We start from the raw sequence: 25,742 nt of genomic DNA, 5'->3' as shown, positions 1-25,742 counted from the left end.
CATTCTTCCATAGGGTCCACCCCTCCCCCTATGTGATTTGGCCTTTGGCCACCCTACAAACTTTATCCTGTTTCACAGCACCCTTCTTTTTTGCTCCCTGTGCTCAGCCATACCAGCTCCCCGCCCACTGAACAAGCTTGTTCTTGTCTCTATGCCTTAATTGCTTTGCTCTCTGCCTCAGGCTCTGCCTTGAGATTGTCAGATGGCTAATTCTTCTGTGTCATTTAGATTTCATTTCCAGTGACACAACCTTAGAGAGGTCACACTTGAAGTAGCTGCTTTCTCCCTTGCCATTTTCAGTTATCAGACTCTTCTTATGTTCCTCATTGTGTTAATTTCTCTGAAAAATAGTATTGATTATTTGTTTATTTTTAAATTTACCTATAGGAATTAAACTTCATGAGACAATGATGGGCTCTGTTTTTTTTTTTTTCACTCTAGAACTTAAAACAGAACCTAGCACTTGCTCAGTAAATATTTGCTTGAGAGTGTGCTCTCAGGAGTGTTTTGTGACCAACTGATAACTTTAAATTAGTTTCATCCTTAGAGTACAATACTGAAAATAATTTATTAAAAGGTTAGATTTAGGGGGAGGTTGTTAGAGCCTTTACTATATTGATTAATGTTGAGAAGCATAGGGACATAAGTGAGTGCTGTCTGCTTTTCTCTGGGGAATGCACTTATAAGTGGTCTTTGAGTCAATCTGGAAAACCAAGTAAGTGGATATTTTGATGAACCAGTTTGAAATGTGTTTGTGCTAATCATGCATGTTGAGCTTTTGAGAGGTTAATGATTTATTTATTAAAATAGGTAAAGGTAGATGTAAAATATATATATAATTAAAAAAAGGTAAAGATAGATATTTCATTCAAGTAGTATGATGAGGGCTAGATACCCCCATTAATGTTTTATACAAGGCCATGAGATTTTGTAATTTCCCTTTTCGTTACTTTTACTTGTAATAATCTCTCTTAATGAATAATAGCCAACTTTCCAAAGTTGGTGGGAGTCAAAACCCTGCTAGTGTTGCTATTGAAGCCCATTTTTAATTAACTTAAGCCATTGGAACCAGACTCATTTGAATGCTACTAGAAATCTGTTTCAGGTTTTTTCTCTTGTAGATCAGTTTCGTTTTCTCATAGTATGTTAAATTTCTTCACATTGCTGAAAATATAACTTGTATGTCAGATTTTATTTTGTTTTCCCCTGTTGTAGATAATGGATTATTCTGTCTCTATTTCGTTTGGAAAATTCTTGATTGATTGGCTCGTTTGGTTTGGGAAGGTGCTTACCAGTCAATGGCTATATGAAAGCAGTATCTGCTCCTGAGGGTAGTTAGTGGGAGTTTGGAGAGAGCTGGGGGAATGACAGTTGAGTAAACAAGGGAGCAGCTGGGCAGAAAGCTTCTCTTCCCCCCAATGTGTCTATTTTTAGCTGGGAAGGTTGCACCTTTTTTTTCATTACTGTTGGTCACTTTAAATTCTCTTTTAACTATAACTGATGCATAATTTGTCTTATCATTTTCGAACTTTTCAAATGTTGTCCCATTTCTAAAATGAGAAAAAACAAGTCTCTTTTGTGATAGTAGTTGTAATTTTATGGGCCCTGTCTATATTAGCTACTCAGATTAATTCCTTTTCAAAGTGAGTTGCTTGGTATAAAAAATTGATGCTATTTGTTTTGGTTTTGTTTTTAACATTCTGCTAATTTAATAACAACTAATGAAAGCTGATATTTGAGAGTAGCTGTTAGAAAATTATCAACAGGTTAATTATACATTTAGGGGATACTTTAATCACGGGGGTAGATTACCTTCATCCTAAGCAGATACTTCATTTTAGCTTATAATAAAATTTAAGAACTTGCTTTGAACAATTACTATCTTGAACCTTATTTTATCAGCCCACTAAAATAAGAAAATGGTTAACTGTGTGTATGTAGAAAGCTTACAGTGACCCAAAAGATACTAATCTTTTTGGATTTCAGCTGCTTTGTCTCTATTTTTTTTTTATTATTTTATGCATACAAGAACTGGGGTACAGGCCAGAGGTGCAGGTGCAGAGATTCACCGGAGACAGTGGGGAGCAGGCTGACTGACAAAGTACACTGCTGAGGGAAGCAGTGGTCTGGCCAGGAGAGGTCCGCCAGGCCAGGTGGATCACCTCCCTGGGTGGGGGTTGAACTCTTGCTGAAGTGGCTTTAGCTTTTTAGTGCTCTGCTTTAACCTGCTGCACCACCAGGGAGGGCCCTATTTTATTATTTTTTAAGATTTATTTATTTATGCATACAGAATTGGGATACAGGCCAGAGGTGCAGGGTGTGACAGGATTCACCAGGACAGTGGGGAGCAGACCAGGCAGATGTACTGAAATATACTGCTGAGATGATTCACCAGAGACTGAGTGGCGAACAGAACAGGATGATTGACTGAAATACACTGCTGATGGGAGTAGCAGGCCGGACAGGAGTAGTCTGCTACTCTCTGTGGGTCATCTCCCTGGCCAGGGACCTAACTGGTGTTGCAGTGGCTGCTGAGACTGCAGATAGCTTCATAGTGCTGAGCTTTAACTTAACCCTGTGCCACCACGGAAAGCTCCCTACTTTGTCTTTAAAAATACTGAGCTGGGTTTTGGAAGACATTTCTGGATTTAATGCTTTTGACCCTGTGGTTGCAAATAGAATTTAAAAATTATGTCATTGTTGAACCAAATTAATGGGAAAATGTACAGTACTGATTTCAGGTTAATTGTTACCTGAACTGGTTTTTCCTAAAGAAAATATTTGCATTTCGTTGACACCTTCTCAATTTTGAGTAAATTAGCCTTAAAATTATTTCTTAGCTATCTGTAGATGAATCTTATGTTGTTTAGTCCATTAGTCTTTGATTTCAGGTATATTTGTTACATAGCATTTCACTGTAGAGAAAATTAAAAGAAGTAGCTTCAGTTGCACTTTGAGAATTCCTTTAATAGTATGATTGCTGAATGTAAAGGGCAGCTAACTAACCTTTTTTTTCCTTTTGCTTACTACACATTTTAGAAATTAGACTAACAGTTTAAATCTCTTGAGCACTATAAAAAATGCTGTTTGTTTTTTTAAATAACAAAAGTCTCAAGTATGTGCATATTAGTTACCAATTGGCACTTTATATATTACTGAAAAAAAGGAACATTTGAGTGGGATAACAAGAGGTGGAGAGAGGGCAGGGCATACATTAGGGCAAAAAGATGCCAAACAGGTTAGCCTTTTTTGGCAAACAGCTTTGTTTATATGTGGCTACATAAAAATATATTTGTAAGTTCTAGTTTGTGATGAGAATTGACAGGAAGGGTAAGCAGGCATCAATCATTGAGCAACTTTTTTTTTTTTTAAGATTTATTTATTTATGCATACAGTACAGGCCAGAGGGGGCAGTGAAAGGCTTCACCTGAGACAGAGTGGGGAGTAGAACAGGCAGATCTATGAAGGACACTGCTGAGGGGAGCAGCGGGCAGGTCAGGAGAGGTCTGCCTTGGCATGTGGGTGACCTCCAGGGTGGGGATGGAACTCATGCTGAAGTAGCTTTAGCTTCTTAGTGCTGTGCTTTAACCAGCTGTGCCACGAGAGAGGGCCCTGAGCAACTTCTTTGTTGTGATAAGAAGTTTGGACCTTCTTCTGTGATGGTCAACTAGTGAATTACTTTAAGCCAGAATAGCAGAATTATTCAACCCTGGATGTATAGTGTGTGAAGGATGAAATGATGGTTTGGGAGGGGGAGGGATTAGCTCTGGATAAAGGAGAGAGAAGTTGAACTGGTAGCTTGAGAAATAACAGTGACTTAATATACTTCTGTGATTATGGCAAAATGTTCCATTTCTCAATTCCTGGGGAAAAGAATCGAAATTCAGTCTGTACTGGTACTGAAAAGAACTAAGTACCTGGTTATCTTCCCTGACTTCCTTGTGTTTCTTCTTTAGTGGGAAACAGGGTCATGAAAAATGGGGGCTTGTTGGGGGTGGGGAATTATTTTGCTATCCAAGTAACTAATGGACAAAAGCAAGGCAAGAGGGGGAAGAAATCCCCTTATGATGCCTTAGCCAAGGGATGATTAAGTGCTTATTTGAGAATAGACATGAGGAAAACAGATTGGTATAATATAATTAGCTTAAAGTTTCTAGTCAGTTTAACTTTTATTGAACTCTACATTAATCACTTCATGTAATTTCAAAAAATTTCTACAAAAAAAGTTGTTAGAATCTTGATTATCACCATATAACTAGAGTGTAAATCTGATTTAAGTACTATTTCAGTTAGTTGAAAATTTTTTAAATAATGCTTTAAAATTTACCATTTTGAGGATCAAAAACAGTGGGGGGAGGGAAGTGCACTGGACTGTGGGTGATGATGGTGCACGGGTGATTTGGTGATGGGAAGCTCATGGAGATATACAACTGAGATGGAAAAAGGCACAAAATAATGTAAAAATAAGCTATTACATTATTATAAAAATTTTACCACTTTAAAATTATTTTAGATACAGAAAAATTACAAGAATTATACAAAATTCCTATATATATTCTATTCAACTTCCCCGTTGTTGAAATCTTACACACTATAGTGTATTTAACAAATAAAAGAATTTGTCACTGATACAGTACTAAAGTTTAGACTTTATTTGAATAGGCCTGATTTTTTTCCAATAATGACTTTTTTTGTGATCTAGGATTCCACATTATATTTAGTTGTTTTCTTAGTGTCTTCTGATCTGTAACAATTGCTTTGTTTCTCATGACCCTGAATGATCTGGTTTGTCCAATATTTAATGATTGGATTGAGGTTATGAATACTTAAGGGAAGATTGCCACAGAGGTGATGTGCCTAACTTTTATCACGTCAGGGGCACAAATCAGTATTTACAAAGATTGATAATTATGCTGGCAGTTGATACTGATAATAATAATCTTGTTCACTTGGTTAGGGTCACATCTTGTGGATTTCTTCACCATGAAATTACAGTTTTTCTGTTTTCCATGCTCTCTTCACTATAAGTGAGTCACTGAGTCACTCATTCAAAGCAAGGGATATCTTCTAGAGAGAAAAGTTAACAAGGAATTTGGACTTAATCTCACTGAATTGATCACAAAATGTTTTGGGGGAAATACTCAGCCTGTATAGGTAGCATATTTTTTAAATTTTTTTTAAAGCTTTGCCCAATATTTTTAGCATTAATTTGTAGCATTTTGTTTGTACCAGTGATAACTGGTCTCATGGTGACTTTTTAGTACCATCCTACCTACTACATGTATGTATTTAATTTTTTTCACCTATAGATTTAATTTTCCAATCATTTAGTTAATGTGGACTGGGAATTTTTGGGGGGGGGTTATTTTGATGTTATTTGATATTATGTCTACTTAAGTTGTTGCTCAAGTCTTTGCAGCTTTGGGCACACAGAACCCTTTGCATGTGGCACATCTTTTGTTTTTTAATTCTTTTATTTTTGACATATAGGCTGTTCCACACTAATGTTGTATCTTACCTGCCCTAGCCCTAAGTTCAGCCATCTCTCCAAAAAAGTTCTGGCTTTTTATTTATTGGAATTAGAGCAAAATTTTTCACCAATTTGGGAATGTCTTTGTATGAATTTATAGAGGTCAAGTGATTTTACAACAAACTTTCTTAAGACTTCTTAATCACATTCGCTTAGCAGACTTTTAAAAGGTGTTTATGTGCCAGCATTTGTAGATACTGGGGATCTAGATACAATTAAGATGTGACCATTGATCCCAAGGAGTCTTGATGTGAAAAAGCTTTCATCCCCATATTTTAATGAGTGTCTGTTGTGTGCCAGACACTGTAAACAGGAAATGAGGACTTGATAAGAATAGTACAGTTTGTTTTTAGGAGTACCTGGGAGGTGGGTGGGTTCTACCTCCAGTGTTGATTTAGAGGATTGTGGAGGAAATCTTGAAAGATAACTTGATTTTAACTAGAAGGGATTGAGTGTAGAGGTTGGGGAAAGGTACCAAGAGGGAAGCCACTCCAAGAGAAAACACAGTGGAAAGACCAGAGGGTGTAATAATTAAGAGTTAGGTCTAGGGGTAAATGTCCTTGGGGGGGGGGGGATAGTGTTGGGGAAGATGGGAGGAAGTATTAGCAGAAGCCACACTATGAAGGTCTTGGGTAAGCCAAGGCTTTGCGAAGTTGAGGGACAGTGAAAGAAATTGGAAGCTAATATAATCAGGTTATGTGGATAGCCTCTTGAATGTACATTGGCTTTTATTTTTATTTTTAAAATGTATTTATGCATACAAGAGCTGCAGTGTAGGCCCAGCTTATTAGGTGTGGGGGGGAGGTATGAGGATTCACCAGAGACAGAGTAGGGATTAGAACAGGTTGATCTACTGAACAGGTTGCTTAGGAGAGCAGTGGGGGAGACAGGAGGTCTGCTGTCCCATGTGGGTCAGCTTCCTGGCTGGGGATTGAACTGCAAGGTGCAGTAGCTGTTGATAACTTCACAGTGCTGAAACTTAACTCCTTGTATTACCAGGGAGGCCCTTGAATGTACATTGATTTCCAAGCGTTTATTGCTATGGTAAAGTGAGTTAGTGTCTCTTACCTGGAGAGTTTTTAGAAAATCTCTATTTTAACATTGTTCAGCTCTACCTCTAGAATTTGTTTTAATTGGCTTAGGGTGGGGTATTTTTGGCTGGTTGCCAGTAGTGTCTGATGCTGTAATTGTTGGTTTGGGGACTACACTTTTGTTTCCACTGTACTGTGATAAAGAGAATGTAGAAAAGGGGATGGATGGAGATAACTGAGGCCAAGTTTAGTCATTGTGAAGCTGTTCACCAGAACTGACCCCCTTCCTTTCCCCCTCTTTCTATGCAGTCTTAGTCTTGGCTTTGTCCTCTTGCATTCTGTAAAACTGCTGGTTCATTTTGGATTAGTAAAGAAAAGATGGAATTTTGGTAAGAAAGTGTGCAAACTTTTCTGTATATTGCGTATTAAAAATTGCTGGATTTTAAAAAAAAAATTCTGTATTGAGTTATAATAGTTACTAATTTGACATTGATACCGCCCAGTATACATTTAGTGCATAGTTTATAAAATGTGTTTATGTGGTAGAATTACTTGTATAGTTGTTTATTCAGCCTATCTGCCACAACCATCCTTTTCTTAGCTTTGACTCTTTAATAAATGTGTCCTATAGAAATTTGACTGACAAAGTGAATGTAACTTGAAAAGTATTAATCTGAACATGTTGAAATTAATTTTAAGAAAGTATGAACAGTGGTCAAATTTGAAGAATTATATTTTGTGGCTACAAGATGGGTATAATCAATAGTTTTACTATAGAGGGACATTTAAAGTTACAGGCATGATGCATCTTTGTATTTTAAGTCTTTAAAATTGATACTCATATGACTCAGTCTTTACTGATACAGGAACATAATGAAATAGTAAATTCTCACTTTTCACAATTGATTACTACTATCCAATATTTCAGTAGCAATAGCCCTGTTGCATTAACAACTGAAAGGGAGTTTTCATTTTGTTAAAAGTGCATGTATGTAATGTGTATATGTAAACATGGAATCTAATTTTAGAGATTGAAGGGTCTTTGTGTAATAAGGGAAAATGATTTTTGTAGAAGGTTAGAGGACAGATGGTTAAAAAAAGATGAATTGCTTAGTTTAAGATTAGGTACATGGATGTTTGAATTGCTAAGGCAAAGGCATGAGAGCATATGTTAATATTGCTTTTCTGCCCCATCAGTCTATTTCTGCTAGAGAAAACAAAGTGACTAAAGATTGCAATGGAGAGAATACTTTCAGCTTTAAATGTTAATAAAATAATGTTTTTATGTTTAATGTGTAAAAATAATTTAGAAGTAGTTGATTTATTTTACTGTATATACTTTTGAATGATGTAATTTTAGGGTACATAACTTTGTAGAAGAAAATTTGTTATATTCATGTCTCTTATATGAACAGCTACAAGAGTAGTAGTAACTGAGAAGGTAATGTTGTATTGTGAGCATTTTTTGAAACTAGTTTGTAATTATGTAGTTTCTTTTTCACCTTAAGTAGTAACATTTTAAAACTGTGTAGCCAGGGGAATAATTTTAAATACAATTAGAGATTCATAAGTTATTTTTAATTTTCTGTGGCAGAAACCTGGTTTTTGTTATATAATGGGTCTGTATCTGATGCATTTATGTGTTTGTCATTGCATGTAAGGATTTAGCTTAACTATAAAGATATTGAAAGTGGAGGATTATTTCCTGCTTTTTGATTTGAAAGTTCAAACTTGTCATTACAAAACTTGAAGTTTTTGTCTCATGGCACATTTTTAGGTGCTAAGAGAAGAAGGCATTAAGGGTAAGGAAAATTACAACACTATCGCAATACATTTAGTTATTGTAAAAATAATATCTGACAAATTGTAACATGTTTGACATTTTAAAGTCAGAACGTTTTAAATACACATTACAGTAGAATATGTGTTCTGTATAATGCCATAAAGTAGTTAAACTTTAGGGATACTGTAGTAGTTGTAAACATGAACAGATTTATGTATTTATTTATTTATTTATTTATTTTTAGAATTGGGGTATAGGCCAAAGCTGTGTGTGGGTGGGTGGGTGGGGGGGTTGGTAAGAGGACTTACCAAAGACAAAGTGGAGAATGGAACAGGTAGAACTACTGAAATACACTACTGAGGGGATAGCAGATGAGACTGAGAGGTCTGCTGCCCCTTGTGGGTCAGCTCTCATGCTGGTGGTTGAACTCAGGCCATATCAGTGCTACCTTTGGCTGCCAGGGAGGCCCATATGGGCAGATTTTTAACGCCAGATCAGCGAACCATAATTAACCAAGACACAATGAATGATGAATTTTATTCCACTCTGAAACAGGATTTTAGAAATGCTACTTCAGTTATTTTTAGCCATTTAGTGAGTGCATGCACAAGGTTGATATTAGGGATAATCAGTTTACTTGCCTTTTTTTGTAGTAAGTTTTCTTACAGCAGAAAAATGATTCCCTTTCAGGAATATACTAGGAATATATGAGGCAAAGAGAGAGGAATCTGTCTTTTTCGGGCTTGCTCAAAGTGGTGTTGAATATTTACTGTATTTATAATTTAAATTGAGCCTTCTGATACTTTTTAAGGGTTGCAAACAAAGTAATTTTTTTTAATTGAAAAAACAGGAAAATACTTCATGGGGAAATCCATGACACTAATTTATTTTACACATTTATAAAAGTATTACCAAAGTGATATATGAGAAGTATAGTAAGTGTTGTATAGGACAACTGCTTAAAAAATGATTTGACCGGGTAATACATTCACATTGTTTAAAATGAGTGTTTATTTCCCTGTTTCCCCCAGCCACCCAGTTTCTTTCCTGGAACCAGTGTTACCAGTTTTCTCTATCCTTCCAGAGAAACACTGTATACCTAAAAAACAAAAAGTCACTGAGTATATACTTATACCCCCCAACCCCTTCCCAGTACTATTTTAAACACAAATGGTATAGTATACTTGGTCACTTTGCTGTATCTTGTTTTTGGTCACAAATGTATTTTAGATTATACATTAACGAAGTTTTTTCCTCTTTATTTTTTAAGGTATCATTATATGAATATACTACAGTTTATTTCTTGGCTTCCTCAGTTTTTGAATATTTAGATGCTTATTGTGTTGCTATTAATAAACAATGTTGCAGTGAATAATTCTGGAACATGTCATTTCTTATACATGCAGGGATATCTGTATGATAAATTAGTAGAATTGGAACTACCATTGTTAATAGGTATAGCTGCTGCCAGACTCATTTCTGGGATCCTATTAGGTACTTAAGTTGATATTCCTGCTTCCAATTCTAGTCTTTGCCCACATCCTTGCCAACATAGTGTGACCAAATATTTTGCTTTTTGCAAATCAGACAGTAAAGATGATGTTTTAGGCTTTTTTTTTTTTTTGTTAAAGATTTATTTCTGCATACAGAGCTGGGGTACTGGTGAAAGGTGCAGGGATGGTAAGAGGATTCACCAGAGACAGAGTGGGGAGTAGGAGAGTCAGATCAATGAAGTACACTGCAAGGGGAGCAGTGGATGGGTCAGGTGAGGTCTGCTGTGCTGTGTGGGTCACCTCCCTGGCCTGGGATCAAACTCACGTGAACTGGCTGCAGCGAGCTGCACTTTAACCCATTACTTCACCAGGGAGGGCCCAGTACACATGTTTTAAAATGCGTAATAGTAAATTTTTTTTGTTGAGATATTTATTTCCAAATAAAATGAGCAACTCTTAAATACAATTTTGCTGAGTATTACAGCTTTATATAACCATACTTTGCTTCCTGTTGCGATTTAGACCATTTCTATCACCTAGAAAGTTAGTTCCTTCAGGCCCTTTTTTCTTTTAATTCTCTCTTCACTCCACCTCAGGTGACCACAAATTCGAACTTTCAGTGTATGATATACCCTACCTAATAACAAAATCAAGATTTTGAACATTGCCTGTGATCCTGAAGATTACATTACATACCTCCCAGTCAGTCTCTCTCCTGCTAACAGGTTAATTACTATACTGACCAGTATCCACTACAGATTATTTTAATACCTGTGAGTCACCTACATTGAGTCAGGTAGTGATTTTTTTTTTTGCTGCTCTCTATATCAATATAACATTTATTTTACTTTGGATAAACAGTTGGGTTTTTCAACTTTGGCCTGTTTATAACCTTTGTTGAAGTAAATACATGGGTTTACAGCACTATATGATTTGGGGAAATAGGTTCATGCCTCTTTAGACACTATACCCACCACCTTTCATAAACCATTGAATCCTCTACCTCCTTACCTTAGTTGAGCTGCAGCCTTGGCGCCCCCACACCCCTTTGGAACCTTTAATTCTGTCATTTCTAGAATTTGTTTTGGTTTAGTTTTGTCTCTTCCTTTTTTTTTTTTTTTTAAATAGCCCAGTGAGCAAAATCATTGAGTCTTTCTCATTCAAACTTAATTTGCTTAGTATAATCCCTTCCTGTTACACAATGATAGTGGTTTATTTCTTGTACAGTTGAATAGTATCCTATTCTATGTATTTTTTAAATCAGCCTTCATCTATTTAGCTTGGAAATACTGCTGCATTGAACATAGGTGTGCATATATACCTTTGAAATGACTTTTTTTTTTTTTAAGATTCATTTATTTGTGCATATGGAACTGGGGTACAGGCCAGAGATTCAGGGGCGGCAAGAGGCTTCACCAGAGACAGAGAGGGGAGCAGAACAGGCAGATCGATGAAGTACACTGCTGAGGGGAGCAGCGGGCGGGTCAGGAGAGGTCTGCCGTGCCATGTGGTCTCTTCTGGGACAGGCGGGAATTGAACTCATGTGGAAGCGGCTTTAGATTCTCAGTGCTATGGTTTAACGCACTGCGCCACCAGGGAGGGCCAAAATAGACTTTTTTTAATGAGCCATTGTCAGAAGAGTGAGGTGATATCGCATCCTGGGTTTATTTTTCATTTCTCTAATGATAAATGTTGGACATTTTTTCATGTGGATGTTGGTCATCTACCTGTAAAACTGGGGAACAAGTCAGAAGTACGGGGGTGAATGGATTCACCAGAGACAGAGTGGGGAGCAGAACAGGCAGATGTACTGAAATTCACTGCTGAGGGGAGCAGCAGGTGTGTCAGGAGAGGTCTGCCATCCCATGTGGGTCACTCCTGGCCGGGGATCAAACCAGCGCTGCTGTGGCTGCTGTAGCTTCATAGTGCTGTGCTTTAACCTGTCGTGCCACCAGGGAGAGCCCTGGCTCATTATTTTGATTAGAATCTTTTCTTCATTTTAAATTGAGTTTTTTTTTTTGCATATATAATGTGCAGATAACTTTTCCATTAAGGAGGGTGACTTTATTTTTAATGCTTTTATTTTGTTGTGCAGGAGCTTTTTAGTTTGATGTAGTTTTGTTTTCTTTGCCATTGGTGTTGAGTTCTCAAAGACATTCCTGAAGCCACTGTTGTTTTGCTTTTGTTTTCTTCTGTATATTTTATGGTTCCGGTTTTATATCCAAGTCTTTTCAGAGTGGTTGATTTTATTTTTTTGCTTATGGCTGTCTCATTTTCAGCTGTGTGCTCTTTGGGAAGAAGAAGAACAACAAAAAAATGGTGGTGACTGTTCTAAAGCTTTTTTTGGTAGTCCTAAGCAGTTACATCTTTTTGGTATATTAGAAGTGAAATTATTTGGTGGGTCATAGGATATATTTATATTTCTGTGTAAGTTATGGCCAACAGTTTCTCCAAGTTATTTTGTCAAGTTGTACTTTAGTTAGCAAAGTTTAAGAGTTCTACAATAGTTACTCCCTGTCTTTGCTATTAATACTTGGTATTTGTCAGTCCTTTTATTTTTAGCTATTCCATTGATTATAATTTGAACTTCTTTGATGACAGATGATATTAGGTATCTTATGTACTTAAGGTATTTTATGTACTTATCATATTAAAAAACATGTTTTTTTATGTTAATCTGTTAAGGGTTTAGGATTATTTGTAGCAGCTTTAAGATATATTGTGATATGCCTATTGAGATATAACTTAGCAAATGTGTTTTTTACTGGGTTTTAATATGTCTTACTTTCAATTGCCTGGCAAGGAAATTCCAGTAAGCCAATTTAAAGTTTTTTTTTTTTTTGATTAAAAGTTTTTATAATTTCCAGTTTCTGAATTTTATAGTGTACTTTCTGAAGGTCTTCATTGTGAGGTTTAACATGTTTTAATGAATCAAATGTTTTATCAAAATGTAATTTTATGTATCATAAAATAAAGAGTACTGTTAATTAAACTGACACTTTTCTAAACTACGTAATCTTTATACTTATATATGTAATTGTTTCTGTTGTAGCAGCTCTTCCAGGTAAAGGGATAATGTAAGTGAATCAATTGGTCAAGTATTTCCCCAAATTTTTCACATTTAGAATAAGGCTCCTAAAACACCTTTTGAGTCATTAGTGTATTTTCTCCGTTATCTTCTGACCATGAAGGATATTGATGGTTTAGTGTGTCTTTAAGATTCCAGAGAAGAACTACTACTACTACTTTGATACTGGTGCCTTTGCAGTGGGTAGTCTTATTAGCTCATTTATATATTTTATTTTAACTATGAATTTTGGTAAAGGTTTCTGATTAATTTTACTGCTTACCTATTTGATAATGTAGATTATGAAAGAATGACAAACTCTTGTTTTAGGATTCTTCTCTAAGGTTGCTGATATGGGTTTTTAAAAAAAGAGTTTTTCTCCCAAGTTGCTGATCACAACTACAAATGTTGGTATTGGTTGAATATTTAAAAGCAAGAACAGTGAGGAGACAATTTCAACTTGCCCACACTAATTTTAAAATCCTGGTTTTACACTGTACATCTTATTAACAGAGTATAATCTTTTTCCTAGACTGATCTATTACAAGTATTATTTCCTTAGCTAAGTAAAAGGAGTCACATAGTGTTTTTCCTGTGTGTGTGGTTTTTTTTTTTGGGGGGGGGGTATGTGTACATAAAATGTAGGACAGGGCCCTTCCTGGCAGTGCAAGGGGGGATAACATAGCTATCCCAGGGAGGCCAGGGAGGTGACCTACATGGTGCAGCAGACCTTTTCTGTCTCGCTCACTGCTCTCCTAAGCAGTGTATTTCAGTAGACCTGCCTGTTCTGCTCCCCATTCTGTCTCTGGTGAACGTTCTCATCCCCCCACTCCTGTGGCTGTACCCCATTTCTTGTAAGCATAAATAAATGTTTAGGAAAAAAAAAGGTAGTCCAGGAAAAAAATACCCTACCATATATGTTGCTGAATTATTTACTATCTTGTGAGTGAGTATTCATAACACTGGCTATGCTTTTGGTGGGGGAATCAGTGTGGGATTGATGATTATTTTTGCAATAATTACCTTTTTCATAGAATTGCAAATGCCTCTACTATGTTCAACATCTTTGACTTGGGCTTTATTAACTGAAAATCGAATTGCCCTTACAGATTCATAAGACATATGATAATGTAAGATAGATGCGGGTAATGATGTTTGTCTTCTGCTCATAAAAATTTGTTTTCTTCAGTTAGGGTTTTGGGAAAAAGAGGATAAAAGGGCATACAGATAACTTAACTGAATAATTCAGAAGGCAAGAACTATAAGATAATATGTATACAAAACTATCAAAAAACAACACAGTGCTAACTTAAAATATAATAAAAAGGGACAGTTACATGCTGTAAAACATTTGCTAAAGGAGGGAAAACTGAGGTGTCTTTATATACATCTATTTGTATAGTATTGTCATATAAGTCACTTTATTTACTTAATTATATAGAAAACCATTTCTTTAAGCTTATAGATTCTTACAGGTATTTAGAAATATTTTAGGATTTAGAACTCTGAGTTTTAAATAACAATGCTCAATAATTGAGTCTAATGAAAAAGGAGAGTTTATTGCAAAATGTTTAATGAAATTTGGTTCAGGGATACACCCTGGAATTCGGAACAGGATGGGAATTAGGGACTCAGTGGAGGATGCTGTGCACACTATTTTTAATTCAGATAGTCTTTCTTTAGCTGATCTAAAGTTTGTGGGAGAAAAAGACTTGTAGAGCTCTTACATTTTTATATTTGTGTATGCTTCTAGAAAAAAGCAATCTCAGTTTTTCGCCCTCCTTTCCTATAGTTTGTTCTTTCTCAGATTAAGTAACTTAGTCGGGATCAAATACAAATGTGTTCTGTTGTCACGATTCTTGACTATCCCTTAATGTCTTTAAGTTAGGTGTAAACTTGGAATGGTATCAATGATTTTGACATGCCAATAAGTCTTTTAGATTTTTTTAAAAAAGATTTTATTTATACATACAGAACTGGGGTATACACCAGAGGTGAGCAGGGTGAGAGAATTCACCAGAGACAGAGAGGAGAGCAGAATAGCAAAGATGTACTGAAATAACACTGCTGAGGGGAGCAGCAGGTGGGTCAGGAGAGCTCTGCCACACCATGTGGGTCACCTCCCTGGCTGGTGATCGAACTCATGTGCAGTAGCTGTGATAGCTTCATGGTGCTATGCTTTAACCTGTTGCGTGACCAGGGAGGGCCCTTTTTAGATTTTTAAATATGCTAAATTTTACTGGAAAACAAAAATAATGAGTCCTTATGAAGATGAATAACTTGTGTCCTTGAATGTTAGCAGCATACCCCCTTACCAATGTATATCACTAGATCAGTGTATATCTGCCTGTTCTTCTCTGGCCTGCACCCAGTACATTTAGTGCTTGAAAAAAAGGTATTACAAATAATTTAAGAAAGAGGAAAGACTATATAAGAACCCATACTGCTAAAAAAGTTATTTTGACCAGACTTGTCACATATGTGTAAATTACATATGCTGACTTTTATATAAATTTTTCTTTTTAATAAGTCATGCAGTTCTCATAATAGCATTGAATATGTTCTATTTTAAAATGAAGGGTCCTTATTTTCATAAAGTGATGCTTTAAATCATGCTGTAAGTGGCAATTTACTTAACATTTTTGAGGGAATCATTTTATCATTAGAGAACTGATATAATTTCAAGAAGCTTGCTCAGTTTTGGAACTGAGCTATTTACTTTTCTTAATAGCAGGAATAAGACTCAGCATTTTAAATTCATGATGAAAATTGATTTCTTTTTGCCTGTTGAGAAAATCTAACTAAGTGCCATCCTAACCAAGTAACATCTAACAAAGTAACATCCTCATCACCGTATACAGGAATTTAAAAATAATTGTTCCTGTTCATTTGCATTTTATAACAGGAGATCTGAAATTAATGGGAAATTCTACATTGAGGTTTTTGGAATGCTAGTGATTTTAGAGAATTATTGTATTTATATAGTTGTAACTTTGAAGATGGGAAGATGTGTCCTTTTAGTGGCCTTGGCAGTGAAATGGGGTCCAGATGATGGCTGTTTCTCTTCCTGATTTATATGGGTATAGAAGAATTTTTTGGGTTCACTGCAGGGAGGTTATGCTAATTTTACGAGTTTATATTACTTTTAGCCTAGTGGTTGTCCATCTTTCTTAAAAGTAGTAGTACTTAATCAGAGTGTTTTTTAAGTGCTAGAGATGATGTCCTGATCGTAGGCATACACACAGATCAGTTTCTTAGCTTTTTAGTCACTGACTTTTAACTTTCTCCTAAAAGCAACATAAAAGGGACAGGTAGGATTTTTAGTACTTAATATGTAATGTGGAATTTAGGAAGTATCACTGCCAGAGTTGTCTCTTTGTTATAAATCCAATTGACTAGAGCCTCCAGTGCAATGTTTAGTGATGTGGTTAGTGAAGTAGGACTTTGAACTTTTACCAATTTTAGGAGACAAAGCATTATGTCTTTTGCCATGGAGTAGGCTATTAGTTGTATGTTTTCCATAGATACTCTGAGAATGAAGATATTTTCTTCTGTTTTTTGTTTGCTAAGAATTTTATTGTGAATGGGTATATTTTTGTGATTTTGCTTTACTTTTTTTTAAGATTTATTTCTTTATGCTTACAAGAACTGGGGTACAGGCCAGAGGTATGGGGGGTGGAATGCAAGGATTCACCAGAGACAGAGTGGGGAGTAGAATAGGCTGATCCACTGAAACACACCTCTGAGGGTGGGAGGGTCAGGCGAGGTCTGCTGGACCATGTGTGTCACCTCCCTTCCTGGGTGGATATTGAACTCCTCCTGCAGTGGGTTATATTCCATGTGATATGGAATTTGATATAAGATAGCTTCATAGTGCTGTCGTTGTTAAGTGGCTGCAGGAAGCTTCATAGTGCTGTGATTTTAACCCCTTCTGCCATCAGGAGGGCCCTCACTGTATCTCCCTGGCTGTACCTTTTTATATGATCATGTATATAAATAAATAAAATTTTTGGGCTAGTATTAATGGATTGTGTTATCCCATTTAACATTATTAAACATCAAACCACTTTGCTTCTTTAAAAATTTCACATAAGGAAATTCTGTTATACTCTACAGAGGGCAGAATAAAGGCCCATCAAGCATGTCCTACTCTAGTTCTCTGAATATGCAAATTTATTACCTTATATGGCAGAGGAATTTTGCTGATATGATAAGGTTGAAGGACTTTAGGGGGAGATTGCAAAAATGGGTCAAATCATTGATGAGTCCTTAAAATTTGTTGGGGCAGGGAGAAGAGAGGGGAGGAAGGAAGGAAGGAAGGAAAGAAGGAAGGAAGGAAGGAAGGAAAGAAGGAAGGAAGGAAGGAAGGAGGTGTGTGAGAGACTTTTGAATGTAAGAAAATACACAGCGTAGCAAGGTTGGGGGCATGAGCCAAAGAATATATTGCTTCTGCACGCTAGACCCTTGAGAGAAATGGGGCCTCCATATGAGTATGTGGCTTTGCTCCTAGTCCTTAATTTTAGACTAGTGTCAGAGCTACAGAATTATAAAGGTAATACATTGGTGTTACATTTGATTGTTTTCAGTTTTGGGCTGTTAGAAATAGAGTTAGTAAGACTGTCTGATTACAGTACTGTATGCACATCAAGTTTTCACTTCTGTTTTAGTGGGATTGGGATTGTGAGGTCAAGGGGTAGAGAGAATGTGTTCTAATTAATTTTTTAAAAAACTGCCAAATTGTTCACCAGATTCAGTTGTATCAAGTTGTTTCCCAAAGTCAGTTTATACTCCTGTCACCAGTTTCTCTATTTTTGAATTTGTTTTGCCTTTCTTGGCTGTTCAGCTTGTATGGAGATACTGTAGCCAAGTCCCTTTAACTCATACCTTGTTAATAACATGTATATTTTGTGAACTATTTAAATCATTTGCATACTGTTTATTTGGGTTGTATGTAATTTCTAAGATGTTTGGGTACAGGTTCTTTGTCAGAATTACATAGTATATTTTTCCTAATACATGACTTACTTGCTTATCTTCTTCCTCTTTATGTTCCTTTGTAGAGTACAAGCTTTAAATATTGATTAGATCTAGATGATAGCTTTCTTCTTATTATTTGTTCTTTTTGGGTCTAAGTAAATATATACTCTATGATGCCTTTCAGAAATTTAATATAATTTTGGTTTTTACATTTAGGTTTTTAATCAAACATAAAAACACCTTGATTCTGAGATATAAAAGTTTGATATGTGATTTTTTTTTTTTTCCCTCTGTGGATATCCAGTTGTTTCTGTTGAAAGACTATTCCTTCTTCATGCTCTGTATTTGAAGACTTTGTACATGGTTTACCTTTCTGATCATGAAAATGCTCTACGGGATTTTAAGTCTTAAGGATTTACATCTTTTTTTAATAGCTCGGCATGAATTAGTTGTCTTTTCCTGATGTTTGTATTGTTTTTGTATTCAGATCTCCTGTATTACGTTTTTTTACTGTATTATTGATAGAAAGGAGAGTGTTAATAGCCATTTCTGATTATCTTTTTCTCCTTTAAGTTGTTTGCTTTCATATATATATCTATAGCTCCAAGTTTTGTTAAGTGCACATTTTTAGATTTTTATCTTTCTGATAGACATTTTCTCATGAAGTGTTCCTTTTAGTTCGTGTCATAAAGATCTTATTTGATATTAATGTACCCTCTATAAGCTCTTATTTTATTTTAATATAACCTTTGAGTTTCTGGTACCTAATTTTTGCATTATGTTTTCCATTCTCTCTTTTCTTTTAATATATTTTTTCAAAGATTTATTTATTTATGCATACAGAACTGGGGTACAGGCCAGAGAAACGCAGGGGCGGTGAGAGGATTCACCAGAGACAGAATGGGGAACAAAACAGGCAGATGGACAAAGTACACTGCTGAGGGGAGCAGTGGGCAGGTCAGGAGAGGTGTGCCACACGTTGTGGATCTTCTCGATCTTCTCCGGCAGGCAGGTATCGAACTTATGCGGAAGTGGCTTCAGCTTCTTATGCTGTGCTTTAACCCGCTGTGCCACCAGGGAGGGCCTCCATTCTCTTTTAATCTGTGTATATTTTTAGAGTTAGTTAATTTTAACATCATAAGGTGGGATCTTCTTAAAAAAATCTGGGCTGACAATTTTTGCTTTTGCTCTGAATTTAAATGTACTATAGTATAATGTATTTGAATTTAAGTATACTTTTCCCCCTACATGCATTGTTAATTCAGTAATTTTTAGCATTGTTTTATTTCCATTGTTGGTTTATTAGCTGTATCTATTTTTTTTTTAATTTGTTTCCCTATGGTATACTTCTTGTGTGCTTTTGCAGTGGATTTTGAAGTAAAATCACAGCACTTTACATACACCGTTACTTAATGGTTTATTTCTCCTACTTTTTTGTAATACTATTGGTGTACATTTTATTTCCAAAGATGTTGTAAATTTAAGATTTATTATTATTTTTGTTTTAAGTAATCTTTTTGAGGAGTTAAAAATGAAAAGAATGCATATATCATATTTGGCATGTAGATTATAAAGTTTTTACTTTTTACCTGTCTGTGTTTTTTTTCCTTCTGCTCTAAGAACTTCCTTTGAACTTTTCTGCAAGTCAGGTCTACTTTTGAAGAATTTTGTCAACTTTAGTTTTTCTGATGATGTGTTCATATTTATTTTTGAAGTATATTTTCACTGTCTATAGAAATATGCACTTTCATTTTTCACTTGTTCTTTAAGAAGTATTTCTGCTATCTTGAATTGTTTTTGATGAGAATTCTACAGCTTTTCTGTATTTATTTATTTTTTCTGCTTATGCTTTCTCTTTTTGGCATTGATTTTCAGCAATTTGAATTTGGTTTGTGTAGTTTTCGGTTTTAGTTGCGTAGTTTTCTGTTTATTTCACTTGGATTTTGTGAGCTACTTAGATCTGTTGTTATTGTTTATGCTTAAATTTTACAAATATTGTTGTGTCCATTGCCACAACTCCAGTTACATGAATGTTTTTATCTACTTGTTACTGTTATACAGATCACTCTTTTTCCCTTACCAAAAACAAAAACAAACACCTCAGTTGTTTTAAAACTGAATTTAAATTTTACAGAATAGTGGCTTATGGATGCTTGTAATCAGTATTATCTCTTCAAATTTACAATATTTTGTGTTGACTTTGTACATTTACCCCAGTACTCTGAAGTGTCTTACTTGGAAACTGGGCTTGCAGCTATATTCAGAAATTGGTAAGACCTTGAGATATGCACACCTCATTTGTACTAGGGTTTGTTGTAGTGGAATTTTACATTAAATGTGCTCTTTATTTTATAACTATCATGTCCTTTTCATAAGTCTTGTGATAGAAATGTCTTTGTGGTTTCAGGAACAGGAATTGGTATGCAGCCTTTTAGCAGATTTATTTTTTTTTAAATTTTTGCTGCTAGAAAACTGCACATTGGTTTTCTAGCAGCTAACATGTACAGAATATAAAATTTACCATCTTTACCAATTAAAAACGCATGATTAAATAGCATTAACTATATTCACAGTGTTGTGAACCATCACTATTAAGCGCTTCTAGAACTTTTCCATCACTCCAAACAGAAAACTATATCCACTAAACAGTAACTCATTTCCCTCTCCCTTCAGCTATGATCACCTTAATTCTACTTTAAGAATGTGCCAATTCTAGGTACCTTATATAAATGAAATCATAGAATATTTATCCTTTTGTATTTGGCTTGCTTCACTTAATGTAATGGCTCACTTGGACTAAATTAATCCTAATTCTAAATTAATTTTGGAATTAAAAAAATTTGCAGTAGTTTTGTAAATGAACACTACTCTATGATCTTAGAAATAAAATTTACTTCAAATTTAAGAAAAACTGCCTGCAGTTTTGTGATAAAAATTCATGATGCACAGCATAATGATTTGATATATGTATACATTATGAAATGATTACTACCAAGTTTAGTTTAATATCTTAATTACAACATTTTTCCATGTGATGAGCATTTTTAACATCTTCTCTTGGCAGCTTTGAAATATGCAGTGCAGTATGTTAGCTGTAGTCATGTTGTATGTTACCTTCAGAACTTACTTATCTGACAACTGCAAATGTATACCTGTGACCTCAATGAAAAAGAATAGATCACATTTCTCACATATAAGCTATTTATTACTGCATCATGTATTACTTCCAAACTCAGTGTATGAAGCAACATTTATGACAGTTCATGAGAGTCAGGCATCCAAAATTGAGTAAGTTGTATAGTTTTGACCCTTCCTCAGATGTTGGCAGGATCTTTATTATTCTGAAGGGTTTTGTGCAGAAAGGGTGGGCAGGGTCATCAATGTGCCTCAAAAAAGAGGATAACTGGAGGGTTTGAAGAGAGGACTGGAATCTGCTAGAAGCGGAAACTGTTCCTTGGATTCTGCAGCCCTGAACTTGATGCTATGTGTGGTATGCCAGGGGCAGAATGAGCTTGGGGTCTTTAGTCCTAGAGAGCTAGTGAGTGACTGGACAGTCGATAAACAGAGTCCCCTGACTGAAGTCCTCATTTGTGCTTGTCCCATGTGGCTCTAGTTGGTCCAGGTCTCCCTGTTCTCTCCCTCTCTTCCTTTTGCTGCTACTCCTTGGACAGGCAGTACCACTGCAGTATGACCTCAGAGTCCATGAGGGCCTCTCACTAGTTCTGGTCCTTGACTCTTGTATATTCTCCAGAACCTCCATCTATTGCTTAGAGTCCTTGGTTTGTTTTTTCAGCACCTTCAATTGTAGAATTGTTTAACTTGTTTTGTGTCTTGTTTTTGCACCCTCTTCCCCTCCTCCTCCGGAAACGTCTGATAGTTCAGCATCTCGCTTGTACTCATCATTTGTTCAGCATCTTGCCTGTACTCATCATTTGATGCCACATGATTTGGTGCTCCATGTTGTAATCTGTGCTTTCAGGGTCTGTCTTGAAGGTGATCTCTCCAAGCAGTGATTGCATTTGATGTAAAAGCAGAAGATGGGCTCAATCAGGTAGGCCTTATTCTGTACTCTGTGTTGAGCTTCTTTCTTACCCTTGTGGACTTAGCAGTATTTAGGACAATAATAGTAAGGTATCTTAATAGGAAAACAACTTTTATTCTTAGGTGGTGAAAACCTTGAGATTTCATGCAGTTCACCTGTATATAATAAAAACTGCCTTTTTTTTTAGTACTTTGATAAAGTACACTTAAATAATTAAGTATAGAAGATATATTCTGATAATGTGTGACTTTGAGAGTTATCTTTTTTCCCCAGCTTTGATTTTACATACCATGGTGGCACTGAATAATTGATCCAGCTTTCTGTTCACCAGGGCTGCGTTATCGTAAAATGAAGTAGAAAAGCCTCTTTTGCAGAACCACATTTGATTAGGTGATCATGATCATGTGTTTTCTTTGTTTACCATTAGCTTTTCTGAGCTACCTTAGAAACAAGTACAGTGTGTATAACCATATTTCTGTAAAACAAGGGTTTTAAGTTCTGAACAACCAATACACATTTCAGTCCTCTCTTCAGTGGTGGAGTTGTATATAGTGAGGTCAGGGCTCAGAGATTCTCACCTAATGTCAATTCTAACCTAATGTTAAAATGAAGGTCAAATAAACAATGTGACTATTTCTCCTTACTTATGGGCTACCCCCTCTAATGCATTCCCAGTCGACCTTAATTGGGGTTATGTCAAAAGAATTCTTAGATCATTACTTTGTGTTGTTGTCTTTCATGGCACTAGAACAAAGGCTTGCTTAAGGTTTATATTTTTCCAGCAGGAAAAGTCATTTTGCGTATTGGAGATAAGAAATGAAAATACTGCCAACATATGGGGAAACATTCTCCTGAAACATTTATTTAACTACATGTCAGGGTAAAACAGTATCTGAGATTAAAAGGGACAAATAAATTTTTTTAATTAAAAAACAAATAAAAATGGAGGGATGACTAGCTTACTTTTAACCTATAGGTATTGAAAACAGAATCAGGAGATTTGTCAAATTTTATTTTTAGTGATCTTGTGGCTTTTGGCTCTGGGTTTTGGCAAGCAGAGAAGGACTGTTGCTTGGTCTAGTCATTTACCTGTGCTTCTTGTACTTTTGGCTCATTTTGTATAGTTTTAAGGAATTGCCATCCCATTTCACATTATACTTTTTGTTCCTTTCTATGTTCTTGAATCCAGATCTTACCATCTTCCCCTTAAAAATTCCATGTTAGTTAAAACAATAACTCTCTGAGCTGGCTTTTTACAGTTCTAGAAAAGATAAGTATATTTGGTTTTTGGTTACCAGCATCCTTAAAAGTAGTTTTTTTTGACACTGACTTCTACCTAGCTGGGCCTGCCCTTGCTGTGGTAGCAGCAACATGTGATTAAAACAAAGAAACTTTTCTGGTTCAGCTTTAATTATAGGATAAATTAGACAGTGTTACAGTGTCTTAGATTCTCAAAGTAGAGAACAAAGGAGGTTAGAAATGACGTCTGTACCTAATTTAAGATTTGTTTACTTTGGCCTTTCATATTTTAGAAAGTTTTGGAACAGAGGTCCACATATTGTTTTTGTAAAGGGTTAGATAATAAATATTTTAGCCAGTACCATAGTATGTAAATGATTGAGTATGCCTTTGCCTGACAGAGACTGAAATTTGAAGTTCATATAAAATTGTACACTATACTTGCACTTAAAAATGTAAAAGCTAATCTTAGCTTGTGGCCTGTACAAAACAGTTTGGACTTGGTCTATGGGCCATAGTTTATCAACTATTTTACAGAAAGATGATGAATTTGTTATGCCTGCTTTCCTGTACTATTTATGTACTTCATTATAGAATTAGTGTAATATAAAATTAGTAACTAGGCTTTTACCTCTAAGAAATACTACCTACTGTTTAAGCCTAAGTTTTTTTTTTTACATGTGAAATGGGAATTATGTTAAATATTGTAAATTATTATTCTTTATTATAAACAGCAGTCTAACTAGCCCACCCTGGCTTTTGTAAGCAGAGTAGGGAATTACTTTGAGAATATTAGGAAGTACATAGAATCAGTGGGAATGAGGGGTAATGATATGGAAATCTAAACTTCTTAGAACTTTCCCCAAAACCACACTGTATAACTCGTTTTAAGAGAGACACTGAGGCCCTCCCTGGTAGCTCAACAGGTCAGGACGCAGCACTGCAAGCTAGCCGCAGCTGCTTCAGTGTGAGTTCGATGCCCACCCCGGAGGTGATCCACATGGCACGGCAGACCTCTCCTGACCCGCCCGCTGCTCCCCTCAGCAGTGTACTTTGTGGATCTGCCTGTTCTGCTCCCTATTCTGGTTCTGGTGAAGCCTCTTAACAACCCTGCACTTCTGGCTTGTATCCCATTTCTGTATGCATAAATAAATCTTAAAAAAAAAAAAAAAAGCCACTGAGGGTGCACATTAAATTCCAGGTACTCAATTTGATTGCAGATGCTATTATTGTTCACTTTGGTGTTTTCAGTGATTGAAACTATATTGTAAACACTAAAAATGACTAACATCGCTGCTGCCATTATAAAAAAGCCCAATGTGTCTGTTGCCTTGGGCATGCTACTCATTGTTTACTTCTAAATCAAAATCTCTTGGAGCTCTGTATGTTAGAGATAGAATAATGTACTGCGTCTTTAGCTATAATTAGACTGGGAAGTTTAGGTACTAATTTCTACTTTAGCAATTATATTAGTGATTTAGGTATCAGGTCAATGAATGTCTAAAGAAATCACAAATTAAGTCTGTTGGAACTTGTAAAGTGACATATATGATGCCCATAAGAGACACTTACTTAACTCATTAGTATACATATTTCTTTTTGTAATCTTTAAGCATTTGTAACAAACTGTCATGGAAAAAACTATAATTTATGAAAGGTTTGTGCCCTAAGTTGGTATGTGAGTTGGTTATTTGGAGCTAAAACTCATTCTCCATTCAACACAAGAAAGTTCTACATAATGGACTTGTTCCTGAGCTAGCTAGAATAAAGTTGTTGGTAAAAGTCAATCTCTTATTTCATGGGCTAAATTGATTCATAATGGAAAGATCCTGGGTATTGGGATTCAGTGGCTATTTGTTCGCTATGAAATAGGTATTCCTGGCGTGTAGGTGAGAGGAGCCAGAGTTGCTGTTTATATGGTAGGTTGTATTATTTAGAATAACACAATCTTCCTTTCTCTCCTATACTTCTATTTGCAGTGTCTGTACTGAGGGGAGAGTCACTTCAGTTATCACCATGGAACTTTCAGTTGTTAGTGAGAGATGAGGTGTACATGATATCTAAGTGAAAGTTTTAGGAACTGATGTATTTTTTTTTAATATGATTTTTCCTTTGATAGGAGAAAAAAAATGGTGTGAGGTTGACAGAGATTTTACTGGGATTTCAGTATACTTGTATATGTGTAGCCCAACCTAAAGTCTACATAATAAAAAAGAGAAATGGAAAATTTTTCCCTAGTAATACGAATCTAAGGTCATTTAAAGGTTAAATCTATTTTAATTGTGTCATTTTCACTATGTTGATACTGTACTATGGTTCAAAAGTGAGGGGAAAATTATGGGTGTTGTAGGAAAAAATCATTGCAGTTGCTTCAAGCTATACTTTTTTTTTTTAAAAGATTTATTTATTTGTGCATACAGAACTGGGGTACAGGTCAGAGATGCGGAGGGTGACAGGATTCACCAGAGACAGAGTGGGGTACAGAACAGGCAGATCAACAAAGTACACTGCTGAGGGGAGCAGCGGGCAGGCCAGGAGAGGTCTGCCACACCATGTGGTCACCTCCGGGGCAGGCGGGAA

General features: G+C 35.7%; 1 protein-coding gene across 3 annotated transcripts in view; it reads left to right on the top strand.

Annotated features, from left to right (window-relative positions):
* The window catches only part of TBL1XR1 (transducin (beta)-like 1 X-linked receptor 1), a 168,983-nt gene that overhangs the window by 14,046 nt on the left and 129,195 nt on the right, over window positions 1-25,742 (top strand). The window contains exon 1 of one of the 3 annotated variants that reach the window (XM_012733176.1): window positions 21,855-21,932. The exons of the other annotated variants lie outside the window; for them this stretch is intronic. The gene's annotated coding sequence lies outside the window, so the exon portion shown is untranslated. Of the gene's footprint in view, window positions 1-21,854; window positions 21,933-25,742 lie in introns of those variants that run through there. 3 annotated transcript variants of the gene reach the window in all.

This window comes from Condylura cristata, unplaced genomic scaffold (genome assembly GCF_000260355.1).
Source record: "Condylura cristata isolate star-nosed mole 26May11 unplaced genomic scaffold, ConCri1.0 scaffold00003, whole genome shotgun sequence".
Taxonomy (NCBI): Eukaryota; Metazoa; Chordata; class Mammalia; order Eulipotyphla; family Talpidae; genus Condylura; species Condylura cristata.
Note: the sequence above shows the minus strand (reverse complement) of the source record. Positions and strands in the feature narration are given on the sequence as shown.